Genomic DNA, 10,684 nt, shown 5'->3' with positions numbered 1-10,684 from the left:
TGCACAAATGCTGCGCAGCTAGCGCCATTCGACGGCCAACACCGCGGTTCCTGGTGTGTCCGCTGTGCCGTGCGTGTGATCATTGCTTGTACAGCCCTCTCGCTGTGTCCGGAGCAAGTATGGTGGGTCTGACACACCGGTGTCAATGTGTTCTTTTTTCCATTTCCAGGAGTGTAAATAGCCTTTCGCTCCCTGTATTTTACATCTGCCACTTTCAGAATTTGAAAGAGTATTCCAGTCAACATTGTCGAAAGCTTTCTGTAAGTCTACGAATGCTAGATATGTAGGTTTGCTTTTCCTTAATCTGTCTTCTAAGCAAAGTCGTAAGATCGGTATTGCCTCACGTGTTCCAACATTTCTAAGGAATCCAAACTGATCTTCCCCGAGGTCGACTTCTACCAGTTTTTCCATTCGTCTGTAAAGAATTCGTGTTAGTATTTTGCAGCCATGACTTATTAAACTAACAGTTCGATAATTTTCACACCTGTAGACACCTGATTTCTTTGGGATTGGAGTTATTATATTCTTCTTGAAGTCTGAGGGTATTCCGCTTGTCTCATACATCCTGCTCACCAGATGGTAGAGTTTTGTCGTGGCTGCCTCTCCCAAGCCTATCAGTGGCTCTAATGGAATGTTGTCTACCCCTGGGGCCTTTTTTTTTACTTAGGTAATTTGTAATTATGCCTCACGAAAAAAATATTTCTTTTGTCATTTGTCAGGCGACTTCAAACTTGAAATTAAGACACCCAGCAGCTCAGCCAACTGGGACGCAGCAGTGAAAGTCAAACATCACGCGAGAAATGACTTTATCGCTCATAAGACGCGTTTCGGAATTTATCCATCATCAGATACCTAGGAGCTATTAGTGCACGTAGATATGACTTTTGAAGTCGTATGTGAAACAAACATTCGGAGACTAGTCTGATGATTAGATTCCGAAACAATAAGGTCATTCCTTGCATTTATTTGACTTTTACCATTGTGATCCAGTCAGCCTGACTGTAGAACGACTGATTATTATAATAAAGGTTGCCTTCCTACTACATGACTTTATGTCACAGTTGTATTATTGATATTCAAACACCCTCGCAGATCTTGGAATGTTTGGAACCGATGTCCTGCCAGTATCAATGTCGAGAGCAGGCAAGGCCTGGGGCTGCCGCCGCACTCCGCCCTGAGCACTCCGCCCGCTAGCGTTCAGCCGAACATGAAACACACCTCACATCGTAGCAGTTCTGGGGGGCCGATTAGCTCGCCTACATACACGTAACGTTACAGCATTAGTGCATTAGCTTATCTAACAAGTTGCGCTGCCATATGATAATTAGGCCCACACTGGACCTCCTGAGTAGCTGCCCTTTAATTGAATATTATATGTTATAGTACACGAGCAAAGTATAATAATACTAATGGTAATAATAATAATACCTGATGTAGCATCATACCCGATATTTCAGAAACGTCTTAATACAGTGTCAAATAATTTCCCATTAAGTTTGTGATGACATCTAACAATAATAATAATTGATATTTCAGAAATGTCTTAACACAGTGTCAAATAATTTCTCATTAAGTTTGTAATGACTCCTAACAAGAATGTATGCCAACAGTACGAAGCTAATCAAATTTAGAAAAGAAGTTTACTTGTCTGTGGAAGACCAGGAGCTAATAGCGGATAGGGGATAAGTTGGAGGATAGGAAACAGAAACAGCTACGCACAAGGAAAACATGGATAGTATTGACAATGAGAGGCAGTTTTTTTGTTACGCAGGTTTCTTAATTGATTTTTCCTGTTTCAGATTCAAAACTAACAACATTCCTTCAAATAAGGTAGTTGTAGCAGCATCTACAGCCGTGATAAACTTCTTTAAAGAAATAAGTTTCTGTATGGACCGTCATCTTTTTGACAGTTCAGCGCTACCTGACAATGGCAAGTAGAGTAGTTGTGTGCTGCTGTTTGTACTGTACCGAGTATCATGGCTGCAGCAATGAAGCCTGGCTAACCACGGATTGCTCATGGTAATGACTGTAACCCAAAACACATGTAGATAACTGGTTAAACATCTTACATGAGAAACGACGTAGTACACAAACCAAAAATAAAATGGAAATAAATAACGACCGATGCAGGAAACTCGTTTCTTTCATCTATATTCCTGTTATATTAAAACGCGATCTTCAGGCCTTTCCACACCATTCTAGCACTTCCATCCTGTTAGGAAACAAGGTCTACTTATATCTTACGAAATATAAAGCCAGTTTATGAATAGCTCGATATTATGAATTTGTTCGTTTTTTCCCCAAGCATTCCAAGTCTGGCAGTAGATTTTATGCCATTTTATTTTCCTTTGCATTTATTTCCCTCCTGTAGCACATACAAAATACCATTATTTGCATCTAAATGTATCAGAAACTTTGGGCGAAACGGAACGCAGTCCACTCGATTCCCCTGTTTGAATTTCCAGCGCTTCCAGTTCAACCTGAGCAAATCGGAGTGTGGGAGCCAAATTGGGACGCATTATCGTGAAAACACGTCCGTCCCCACATTTGCGTTGATGTGATGTCTGCGATCAGTAAGGGTGACATTTCTCCAACATGACGAGCGCCTTTGCGTTGTGTATGCAGACCTGTCTTTCTAAAACTCTAAACCAAACTCTGTCTGAACAGGCATCAAAAGGCCCTATGGTACCTACCGACAGTTGTGTCGTCCTCAGCTGACCGGTGTCACAGGATGCGGTTACGGAGGGGCGTGGTGTCAGCACACCACTCTCTCTGCCGTGTTTATGAGGCAGCCTTGATGATCGCACACCTAAGTCCCAACCACGTTGGACGCCGCGTAACTGAGGTGATCTGACAGCTAGCGGTGTGTCCATCGCGGCACGGCTGTTGACGCAGACCTCTCTTCTGCATAATAGATCTTGTAGCCGAACAAATCAGGGTTGACCTGTTGCACGGACAGTTGCAAGATGAGGACATCACAAGTCTGGAGTAAGCAGTACACCTCAAACATAAATGCAATCGACCTTGCATGGGATGCTCTAGGGCAAAGTGTCCCAGCTCTAATACCACCAACAAGGACCGTTCCTGACCTCGCTAAGGCTCTTACGTCACGTAGGAGACGGTACCGCAATACACACTGGTTCGCCTGATGTCAGAGGCGCGTTCAGTAAGTAAAGCAACACTTCTTTTTCTCGGCCACTTTCAATTGAAAAAATGCGGAATTCGTTGTGGGACATCGTGGAATATTCCCTTTTCAGCCCCTACAGTTTCGTGAAGTTCCGATAGGTGGTGGCGCTATACGTAGCCTTAAAGAAGGGTTAACGAATATGAATTCCAAGCACAGCACTGTCATTGAGTTTCTTTTTGCGGAAAACCTGCGCATCGCACATATTCATAACCGCGTGCAGGAAGTCTGCGCAGATCTGACAATGAACAGAAGTACGGTGACACGTTGGGCGAGGCATCTGTCATCATCAAAGCAAGGTCGTCCAAACCTGTCCAATCTCCCGCGTGCCGGCCGGCCGCACACAGCTGTGAATCCTGCAATTTTGGAACGTGCGGACACTCTCATTCGATGTGATCGACGGATGACAATCAAACACTTTGCTGCACAATTTGACGTCTCTGTTGGTAGTGCTAACACGCTCGACCACCGGCTGTAGTACTAACAGGTGTGTGCCCGCTGGGTGCTACGTCGCCTAGAAGAAGACTGTAAAGAGCAACGAAGTACCATCTGTGCGGAATTACTTGCGTGTTTCGAGGCTGAACTTGACAATTTATTGTCGAACATCGTCACAGGCAAAGAAACATAAGTTCATCATTTCGAACCGGCAACAAAACGGTAATCCATGGAGTGGCGCCGCAGCACCTCAACTACGAAGAAAAAGTTCAAAGCAACACCCTCAGCAGCTAAAGTTTTGCCGACGGTTTTCTGGGACTCCGAAGGGATTATTCTGTTTAACGTCCTCCCTCATGGTGCAACGATCAACTCGGAAGTGTATTGTGCTACCCTCAGGAAAGTGAAGAAATGACTTGAGTGTGTTCGTCGCCACAAAAATGCAAACGAACGTCTCCTTCTACACGACAACGTAAGACTTCACATAAGTCTGCCCTCCCGAGAGCAACTCACAAAACTTCACTGGACTGTTTTTCGTCATCCACTCTACAGTCCGGATCTCGCACCTTTCAATCCCCATTTGTTCGGCCCAATGAAGGATGCACCCCGCGGAAAGCAGTACGTGTGACTGTGGAGGTTATTAGTGCAGCACGACGCTGGCTCCGACGTCGACCAGGATAGTGGTACCATGCGAGCGTACAGGCCACCCCACGTAGGTGCCGTAAAACCGACACACTGAACGGAGATTGTGTCGAAAAATTGGTTATGTAGTCAAAAGAGTGGGGAATAATACATTGTTTTGGGATCCTGAATAAAGCCAACGTTCTCAGAAAAAATGTGTCGTATTACTTATTGAAAGCCCTTTGTGTGTTATGGAAAGCCAATATACAGGGCTATTACAAATGATTGAAGCGATTTCATAAAGTCACTGTAGCTCCATTCATTGACATATGGTCAAGACACACTACAGATACGTAGAAAAACTAATAAAGTTTTGTTCGGCTGAAGCCGCACTTCAGGTTTCTGCCGCCAGAGCGCTCGAGAGCGCAGTGAGACAAAATGGCGACAGGAGCCGAGAAAGCGTATGTCGTGCTTGAAATGCACTCACATCATTCAGTCATAACAGTGCAACGACACTTCAGGTCGAAGTTCAACAAAGATCCACCAACTGATAACTCCATTTGGCGATGGTATGCGCTGTTTAAAGCTTCTGGATGCCTCTGTAAGGGGAAATCAACCTGCAGTGAGCGAGGAAACGGTTGAACGCGTGCGGGCAAGTTTCACGCGTAGCCCGCGGAAGTCTACGAATAAAGCAAGCAGGTAGCTAAACGTACCACAGCCGACGGTTTGGAAAATCTTACGAAAAAGGCTAAAGTAGAAGCCCTGACACCCAATGACAAAGTCAAACGCTTTGAATTTTCGGTGTGGTTGCAACAGCTCATTGAAGAGGATGCGTCCAGTGCGAAACTTGTTTTCAGTGATAAAGCAACATTTTTTCTTAATGGTGAAGTGAACAGACACAATGTGCGAATCTGGGCGGTAGAGAATCCTCACGCATTCGTGCAGCAAATTCGCAATTCACCAAAAGTTAACGTGTTTTGTGCAATCTCACGGTTTAAAGTTTACGGCCCCTTTTTCTTCTGCGAAAAAAACGTTACAGGACACGTGTATCTGGACATGCTGGAAAATTGGCACATGCCACAACTGGAGACCGACAGCGCCGACTTCATCTTTCAACAGGATGGTGCTCCACCGCACTTCCATCATGATGTTCGGCATTTCTTAAACAGGAGATTGGAAAACCGATGGATCGGTCGTGGTGGAGATCATGATCAGCAATTCATGTCATGGCCTCCACGCGCTCCTGGCGCAACCCCATGCGATTTCTTTCTGTAGGGTTATGTGAAAGGTTCAGTGTTTAAACCTCCTCTACCAAGAAACGTGCCAGAACTGCGAGCTCGCATCAACGATGCTTTCGAACTCATTGATGGGGACATGCTGCGCCAAGTGTGGGAGGAACTGATTATTGGCTTGATGTCTGCCGAATCACTAAAGGGGCACATATCGAACATTTGTGAATGCCTAAAAAAACTGAGTTTTTGTATGTGTGTGCAAAGCATTGTGAAAATATCTCAAATAATAAAGTTATTGTAGAGCTGTGAAATCGCTTCAATCATTTGTAATAACCCTGTACATCCTGTATTGGTAGGCGACGGTATAAGACTCCGTATTGGCGTTCTGTACAGACAGGTGGAACACAGCACAAACCTAAAAAGGCCTACTTGTCCATATCGGTTTTCCGATATAGCTTGTGTGAGGTTCAATGTGTAACCAGCCCCAACATAGCCGAGGCACCTTTTGGTGCATACATTATAACTGTGCTTTGTGTTTTTTTGTGGTCATTCAAGATCTGTTAACTTACGTGATATATATATATATATATGTATGGGATCTTAGGAAGCGAGGGGATTTTTTGCTTATGATGGCGCCTTTTAACGGGTGTTGTGGTAGAGTCACCACGTATATTGCGAATGCGTTGAGGGACGAATCTGTTGTGATGGACTTATAACTGTAATCCAGAGCGTACCCAGCGAGGTGCAGCAGACGGCCACTGCCACCCACCCACACAGAAAAAAAAGATATTTCGAAATGGAACTCGCGTCTTGTCCTGCCAAAAAGACGAATTCAGTGTCAGCTGGAAGAAAAGCAGTAGGTGTAACGAATACTGATTAGCAGCAAGTGTATCAAAATCCACTCGTCGCCAAATCTAAAATATAATTTGTCACTCACCACAAAACTAACATGAAATCCGTCCGTCCCCCCTCCCCTCCGACCCTCCTAAATTTTCCTGGGTACACTTTCAATTATAATAAAGTTAGTGATACTACAAATTATCACCACGTATTTTTAGTTTCAGCGGCTTGTGTTGTTGGAGCAATCTCATTTCTACTTAGGCGCAAGTAAACCTGCAATTTGCACCTGAAAAGTAATTGTTTGATTTCAGACGATAATAATACAAATCTATTCGTCCCTGAGACAGGTAACGCACGTGTCTGTGGTGGTACTCGACCCCGAAGCATCTGGTTGCGAATTCTTGGGGTGGAAGAGATTTACGCCGCCACTATTTGGCCGCCAAATGGAGGAAAGTATCCGCACAAAGTTCCTGATCATCAGACTTCGCGCCAGTGTTCTCCAAGAAATTTCAACTTCTCCGCAATGTCTCGCGAAGTGAGGGCATGTGACACTCCTGATGGTGAACGAGAGGGGGACGTTAAGGACGGTGGAGACTTTGTTCCTGTTCGCGAGGAGGAAGCTATCTGCCGGCACCGGGTTTCACCTCTGCCCTTCTGTCATCAGCATAAAACACAACACGGATCTCTTTCTTTTGCCACGTAATTTCATGGGTGTCAGCTTATTTATTTGTTTTATTTTTCTTTCTTCCAGAGAAGTGTATTGCCTTTGTCTCATCAAAATAGAACACAACACAGAACTATTTCTTTTGCCACAAAATTCCCTGGGTTTCAGTATTTTTAGTTACTTCTTTTTTTCTTTCTTTGAGAAGCGAGTATAACGCTAAAACATTTTTTGAGTTACTGATCTCTTTGTTTTATATGTATTTCGAAGTGAGAGTTTTTGTTTCTTGAGTGGATACAGCATAGCCTTCTGGCGCTTGTTGCGAAGAGTCCGTTCTTCTAAAAGACAATTTTGTATCTTTCTTGTACTGGGCGATTCAACTGGCCCTACCAGTAGGTTTTATGCAATCCACAACTCCTTCAAAAACCAGAGGCGGTATTTCCATATTCTCTCGCTCATTATGTGCAAACTATTAGTCCTGCAGAAAAAATGAACAGGACTTTTTTGTAGAAAATTTACTGTAGTTAAATTTTGTACTAGGATACGTTTTCGCTGGAGGCCACGGTTGTCGAGTTATTCAAGAAAAACGTGTTTGAAGGTCACTTTCGTACATTTTTCTTGAATAATTCGAAAACTACGGCCTCTTGCAAAAACGTATCCCAGTGCAAAATTTAACTACATTAAATTTCCTTCATAAAAGTCCTGTTCATTTTTTGTTTTTGTTGGACTAACGGTTTGCACATAGTCAGAGAGAGAAAATGAAAATCTCGAACGTGATTTTCGAATGTGTAGTGTGCTGTATAAAACCCATGGGTAGGGGCAGGTAAATCACCCTGTTTGTACACATAAATATGCCTTAACTTCACGAACAAATTTCTGATGATGTACGTTTGGAAGCTCATCAGAGTATGGGAGCAAATCATGGACTGTGGGAAAAATCATGAAAAATGAAATCTGAGTTTCTGAAACGTAGTGCCATAGAAAGATCGTGAAAAGTGGATGGACTCGCCAGAGGTGGTTCTCCACAGAATCGACAAGGAGAGAAACTTGTGAAAAACACTGACAAGAATAATGGACAATATAATTGGACGTATGTTAAGACGTCTGGGAATAATTTCCATGGTACTACAGGGAGCAGTAGAGGTTAAAACTGTGGAGGGAGATAGAAATGGGAATATATCCAACAATTAATTAAGGACGCTGGATGTAAGTGGTATCCTGAGATGAAGAGCTTGGCACAGGAGAGGAAGTGGCAGACTTCATAAGAGCAGTCAGAAGACTAGAACACATTTGTTTTATTTCCGTCAATGATCAAAAAATTTTTGATCGTTAGGCTATCGGTTTCGGTTAGCAATGACCTTCTTTAGATCTGGAGCAAGACATGGGAAATGAAACACAACTAGTCGACAGATTACATCTTAAAACAATAAAATATGCAATAACGAAAAATTATTACCTTCATAGATGTGGAAACAAGATCTTAAGATATGACGAGGCATAACTGCTCTGTAACACCTGCTAATATAATAAAATTTTGGTCACTGCTGACCGAAACTCTTATGCCAAAAGTTTTGTGATCATTGATGGCACTCCGTCGTCAGCCACGAGTGGCCTACCGGGACCATCCGACCGCCGTGACATCCTCAGGGAGGATGCGGATAGGAGGGGCATGGGGTCAGCACACCGCTCTCCCGGTCGTTATGATGGTATTCTTGACCGAAGCCGCTACTATTCGGTCGAGTAGCTCCTCAATTGGCATCACGAGGCTGAGTGCACCCCGAAAAATGGCAACAGCGCATGGCGGCCTGTATGGTCACCCATCCAAGTACTGACCACGTCTGACAGCGCTTAACTTCGGTGATCGAACGGGAATCGGTGTAGCCACTGCGGCAAGGCCGTTGCCGATCATTGACGGAAACAAAAGAAATTTATTTTACACTTCCTGGATCACTGTTTTAATCCACGATCATGTCGTAGCTTGTGAATCAGAGGACGAATGACCCCTCCCCCCCCCCTCCCCTCCCTCCTTTCCACCAGAAGAAAAGGACAGCGGTTACTTTGATCAGATCACGTAGCTGTGACGTTCGAGATCTGTGGGTCATCTATATTACAAGGCCTTAGTGGCCGTAAAGCCACGACAGCACAACGTAGTTCCTCGATATTCTGTGACCTACCATTTCTTCGCTCCTTTTCCCCTGTCCGAGATGCCCATTGTTTCTGTGCCGACCGAAAGGTACGTCTCACGCTTCGTCGATTTTAGGGCAACGGAGAGAAGTTGGAGAACATAACATCTGCAAGAGCAGACAACCAGATAGTGTTACGGATGAAGGGATATTTCCAATTGCTGCAGACTGCCCGAGGGAAACGTGAGAACGGTACGAAATCGTGACGCGAGTTACACGTGGGAGGTCCGACGGGCCTTTCTACGGTCAGTCTGCGAGGAACTGATAATAACATACGCCTTTCCCGCGTCCGATAGGCGTGGCAGATGCGGAGATTGCGGCGGAAACGGTCCACGGCAGGGCGGGGGCGTGTCTGGGTGGCAGAAAGCGTGGCCGCCGCCCCGTGGGGTCTCTCTGAGGTCCGGGGCCTGGGCGGCGCCCCTGTGGTCCGGAACTCTCTCTAGTTGGGCGGAGCCGTTCCGGGCAGCAGCGACAGCAGCGACAGCAGCAGCAGCAGCTGAAGGTCGCCAAAAGTGAGCGCGGCTCACTGGCTGACCCACTGGGCGACTGGGCTGCTCTGTTTGGCGACGCACGTCTCGCGCGCCTGCTAATTGCCAGCCCGTCCTGTCCTTGCACGGAGGCAGCGCTGTCACCGTCGTACCGGGAGAGTTCTACAGCGTGAGACTCCGAGTGAAACAGCTACGACCTGCTACTGTGCTTGTCCACACATGCACGGTAAACAAACTTTCTTCTGTAACGGACACTATCTGATCAAAAGTATGCGGACACCCTACGTAGTGCAGAATCGACCACTAGATGTCACGAGAGGCGGACCTGCCAGTATAGAAGGCTGCAGGGAGAATTGTGTTGGCAGTGGAGAAACAGTAACTGCGGAATGACCCATTCGGCAGAGCTCAGTGTCTTGGAACGTGGTCTAGTCAGTCGAAGTCATCCTAGTAAAAAATCCGTCACGGACAGTTCAGCCCTTCTAAAGCTGCACGAGTCGACTACTCGGTACAGCATTTCGGAGCGTAGTTGTAAAATAATGGTATGAAATCAGCGGAAGGATTACTTCGTGAGGTCCAGAATGCTACCAGCAGTCCAGCTAGAACTATGTACGTAGAGAATTGAAAGGAACTAGGTACAGTGCTGGAGCAGATCCTCTGAATCCACACGGTGTTACGGTATGGGGGTATCCTTCATAGTTGAGGTGAGGTATCCTTAACGCAGTTAAGAAAACAATAAATGCGGTAGGATATGAAAGTATTAGGACTTGGAAGAGCAGTTGAACGGAATGGACAGTGGCTTGAAAGGAGGATATAAAATGAACACCAGCAAAAGCAAAACGAGGATAATGGAATGTAATCGAATTAAGTCGGGTGATGCTGAGGGAATTAGATTAGGAAATGAGACACTTAAAGTAGTAAAGGAATTTTGCTATTTGGGGAGCAAAATAACTGGCGATGGTCGAAGTAGAGAGGATATAAAATGTAGACTGGCAATGGCAAGGAAAGCGTTTCTGAAGAAGAGAAATTTGTTAACATGGAGTATA

At 45.1% G+C, this 10,684-nt stretch overlaps 1 pseudogene; it reads right to left on the bottom strand.

Moving 5' to 3' along the window:
- Positions 1–8,755: 8,755 nt before the first annotated feature.
- LOC126098487 (5S ribosomal RNA) lies at positions 8,756–8,873 on the bottom strand (annotated as a pseudogene).
- Between the last annotated feature and the right edge of the window lie 1,811 nt (positions 8,874–10,684).

Source organism: Schistocerca cancellata, chromosome 1, assembly GCF_023864275.1.
Source record: "Schistocerca cancellata isolate TAMUIC-IGC-003103 chromosome 1, iqSchCanc2.1, whole genome shotgun sequence".
Taxonomy (NCBI): domain Eukaryota; kingdom Metazoa; phylum Arthropoda; class Insecta; order Orthoptera; family Acrididae; genus Schistocerca; species Schistocerca cancellata.
Note: the sequence above shows the minus strand (reverse complement) of the source record. Positions and strands in the feature narration are given on the sequence as shown.